Raw genomic sequence first — 5048 nt, forward strand, 5'->3', positions numbered from 1 at the left:
TATAACTGCCATTATCCAATCTCTTAAAATATACACAATGATCAGAATGATATCTATGATAACCGTGTTCAGCCATGAAACTATAAAATTTTAAATACCATTATCGGGGTGCTTGCTTTAGGCCATACAAACTTTTCTTCAACCTGCACACCAAGTTCTCCTTACCTTTGACCTCATATCCCTGTGGTTGCAGCATGCAAATTTCCTCCTCCAAATCTCCATGGAGAAAAGTTGTTTTGACATCTAATTGTTCAAGATGTAAATCATCTGTAGCCACAAGACTAAGTATAGTTCTAATTGAAGTCATTTTTACAACTAGAGAAAATATTTCATCATAATCTATACCCTTTTTCTATGCAAAACCTTTAACCACAAGTCTAGCCTTATATCTTTTCTGACCTCCTTCCTCCTCTTTCAGCCGATAAACCCATTTGTTAGGCAAGGCTCTTTTTTCTGCAGGTAAAGGGACTAAGTCCCAAGTCTTATTTTTCATCAAGGAGTCCATCTCCTCTTTCATGCCTAGCTCCCACTGTTGTTTGGCATCCACCTGCATTGGTTCTTCATATTCTTCTGGTTCACCAGAATCAGTTAATAATATAGAATACAAAGAAGGAGAAAATCTTTCAGGGGGTCTACTTGACCTCGTAGAACGTCTAACACTTGTAGGAGTTTGTGGGACATTCTGTTGTTGTTGAGCATCAGGTACCTGTAGCATTTCATTTTCAGGAATCTCATCCAACACCACATATTCTTGCTTGTCCTGTTCATGCTTATTTTCCCGCATCTGTTCTTTATACATAACCTTCTAATTGAATATAACATCTCTACTTCTAATTATTTTCTTATTTTCAAAATCCCATAATCAATAGCCATATTCATCTATCCCATATCCAATGAAGGTACATTTCTGAGATTTAGCATCAAGCTTGGTTCTGTTTTCTTTATCAATATGGACAAAAGCTTCACAACCAAAAGTTTTTAGAAAAGAATAATTTACCTTTTTACCAGTCCATGCCTCCTCTGTAATACCACCATCCAAAGGGGTTGAAGGTTCTCTATTTATCAAATAGACAACAGTATGTACAACATCTGCCCAAAAATGTAAGGGCAATCCAACATGCAATCTCATGCTCCTTGCGCGTTCCATGATAGTCCTATTCGTTCTCTCTGACACACCATTTTCCTGTGGAGTTCCCAAAAATGTCTTCTACTTTCGAATCCCATTTAAGGAGCAGTAATCTTCAAATGCTTTGCTGCAATACTCACCTCCATTATCCGATCTGAGACACTTCAACTTTTTTCCTGTCTCATTCTCAACCAAAGCTTTCCATTTCTTAAAAGTTTCAAAAACATCTGATTTTTGTTTTAGGAAATATACCCATGTTTTTCTGGTTGAGTCATCAATAAAAATAAAATAATAACAAGAGCCACCAAGAGATGATACCTGAGCCGGTCCCCATACATCTGAATGCACAAACTCTAACTTCTCACTCTTCTTCTCTTTCCCAACCTTGATAAATCTGACTCTTTTCTGTTTACCATAAACACAGTTTTCACAGAACTCTAAATCAATCTTCTTTAGCCCTGGCAATAGATTTTTGGAGTGAAGGATTTTCATCCCTTTCTCACTCATGTGCCCAAGCCTATGGTGCCACATTATCGAATCTGTTCTTGCAACATCTATTGTTGTTGTCCCTGTAGTAACTTTATCTGTAGCAACTAGGGTAGAGTAAGTGTTATATAATGTGCCTACCTTCGCACCTTTAGTTACTACTAATGATCCTTTACTGACCTTCCAGATACTATCTGAGAAGGTAACTATGCAACCTTCACTACCTAGTTGCCCTGTAGAAATTAAATTTCTTCTTAAATTAGGAACATGTCTTACCTCCTGCAGAAACCAGTCATTTCCATTCTGCAACTTGATCTTTATCTTTCCTTTTCCAACAATTTGACAGGGCTCATCATCACCCAAATATACCTGTGCAAAATCACCTTGAACATATTCTAGAAAATATTTTCTATGGAGTGTAGCATGAAATGAAGCCCCAAAATCTATTACCCAGGAATCATTAACATTATCCAAACATAAGATTAAAGCATCTTGTAAAGTATTACTTGCAATATTATCTTCCTTACTGTCATTTTCATTTTTATCTCCTTCTTTGTTTTTCCAAGACCAACAGTCTTTCTTTAGATGACCAGGCTTTTCGGAGTACCAGCAATCTTTCTTTCCTCTAGATTGAGAGCGTCCTTTCTTTAACTTCCCTCGTGACTTCTCATTCCAAGGGCCTTTTCCTCTTTCCTTTAATCTTCCTCTGTTCTCTACATTCAAAACACTACTTGATGATGTTGGAGTCTCACCTGTGCTTTTCCTTCGCATTTCCTTGCTTAGGATAACACCAACAATATCATCAAATACCAAAGTATTTTTACCTAAGATAGAGTTACTTACAACCATAACCAAGCTATTCCAGCTTTCTGGCAAAGAACATAAAATCAAGAGAGCCCTAACCTCTTCTACGAAGGTAAATTTTACCGAAGACAATTGACTGGTAATTTTATTAAATTCATTTAAGTGCTCCGCTACAGATCCTCCCTCACTCATTTTAAAATTAAACAAACGCTTCATAAGAAATACCTTATTCGAAGCCGAGGGTTTCTCATACAACTTAGCCAATGTCGCCATCAAATCTACAGTCGTTTTTGCTTCTGTTATATTGAATGCTACAGACGGTGCAAGGCACAATCGAATGGATCCCAGTGCCTTTCTATCTAAAATGTCCCACTCTTCATCTGACATTGTGGTCGCTTTCTTTGCCTTCCCTTCCAACGGCCGCCACAAATCCTTTTGATAAAGGTAATCCTCCATCTGCATTTTCCATAACTGATAATTCTGGCCGTTAAACTTTTCGACCTTGAATTTGGAATCCTCCATTGCTCCCACTCAAATCTGAAAGTCCTGCCAATTTACAGAAAACCTCGCTCTGATACCAATTGTTAGGGTTTCAAACACATACGAAGCAAATACGAACTAACAATTATATGCAAATTTAAATATAAAAGATAAAGAAATAAAACATGACACAGATAACACAGAGATTTAACATGGTTCACCCAGAATGGGTTACGTCCACCATATCAACAAAGGTATACATCATTGTTAGGGCATAAAAATGATCAATAATAGGCACTTCGAGAAGGATATCTCTCTGTATGTTTAATATATGATATTGATATATAAGTTAGTAGTAGTTGTGACACAACATGGAAAACATTAAATATGTTAATATATAATTATACAAATTATTAAGCTTCACGTTAGAGTTAGGTTTTCTGATTACAATTATGGTTAGGGTTAAGGTTTACATGATGGTTTAGTGTTAGAGGTAAGGATATGCTTTGGGTTTTGGTTAGGGTTAATGTTTAGGGTTTTGACCTTATTATTAAGTTTAGGGTTACGACATGATTATTGTTAGGGTTGGGGATTGGGTTTATGGTTAGGTTCAAATTAGGGTTCAGATTTTGACGAGGGTTAGGGTTTAGGGTTATGGTTAAGATGATGATTATGGTTATGGTTCACATCATGGTTTGGGCTATGATTAGGCTTAGGGTTTAGGGTTCTAGTTAGGATTATGGGTAGTGTTAGCTCTATGGATATGGTTAAGGGTTAGGGTTAGCATAATGGTTATGATTTATATCATGGTTAGAGTTAAGGTTATGGTTTGGGCTATAGTTTAAGGCTGGTATTAAGGTTAAAATATGTTAACATATAATTATACTATTGTATTATTAAGCTTAGGGTTAGAGTTAGGATTTATGGTTACGATTATGGATAGGGTTAAGGTCTACATGATAGTTAGGGCTAGTGTTAGGGATCTGGTTTGGGTTTCAATCAGGGTTAAGGTTTAGGGTTATGGCCTTAGGGTTAAGTTTAGGGTTACAACATTATTATTGTTAGTGTTAGTTGTAACGCATGCTAGAATTCATTCTTCAAATAAACAAAGCTATCAATTAGAAGCACAAGGGAAATCACGAATCCCTATCTAATCAACAAATCTAACAAACCAGACAATGAAAAGATACAATCAAGCCAAAATAGGAATTATAATTTCAATCTATAAAAACTCCCTATTCCATGATTGCATATTGCTTCCATTGCTCTTCTCCTCTTCATGGTATGATGGCTCTCAGATATTGCGCTGGTAACTTGCAAGTGACACAAAGATTCAAAGTTCGTGATTCAGAGGAATTGTGAGGATTGGATGCTCAATTTATAGAAAATTGGAGAGGATTGATTGAAAGGTGGAACAAAATGATCAAGAGGTGTGAACTCAGGTGAGCTCAAATGCAAGTTGATAGTTGAACTGCTGACTTGGAGGTGAAACAAAATAGATTGAATAGATTAATTGAGTCAACTGATTGAGAAAAAGCTAACTGAAGGAAGAAAAAGAATGATTGGAGGAAATAAAGAGGATGACACAGAGAGCTTAATTTAGAAAAAGCTAACTGAAAGATGGAAATAGAAGTTGAAGAGATAAATGATTTAATTAATTAATTGATTTAATTAATTAATTTAGCATGTGCTTGCATTTAGATTTAGATTATTAATTTAATCTTTGCATGAGATATTATTCAAATAATTGAATTTATTAATTCAATTTAGCATTTGAATATATTTAGAACTTAACTTTGATTTTCAATTTGGTTTTTGAAATCATGCACATGTATTTGAATTTGGAAGAAATTAGAAGAATATGAAATTAAATGAAATTAGAATTTGGGGAATTAGAAGAATTAATTAGTTAATTAAATAATTGAAAGAAACTATTTAATTATGTAGAAATGAAATTTAATTAAATAATAAAGATTATTTAAATTAAAGGATTAAATCACAATTAATTAAATAATAAATATTTAATTAATATTTAGAAAAGGGTTAATGATTAGATGATTAGAGATAGAAATTGAGAATTAATTTATTTAAATAATAAAGATTATTTAAATTGGGGATTTAAACATAATTAATTAAATAATAAATATTTAAT

Source organism: Cryptomeria japonica, chromosome 7, assembly GCF_030272615.1.
Source record: "Cryptomeria japonica chromosome 7, Sugi_1.0, whole genome shotgun sequence".
Taxonomy (NCBI): domain Eukaryota; kingdom Viridiplantae; phylum Streptophyta; class Pinopsida; order Cupressales; family Cupressaceae; genus Cryptomeria; species Cryptomeria japonica.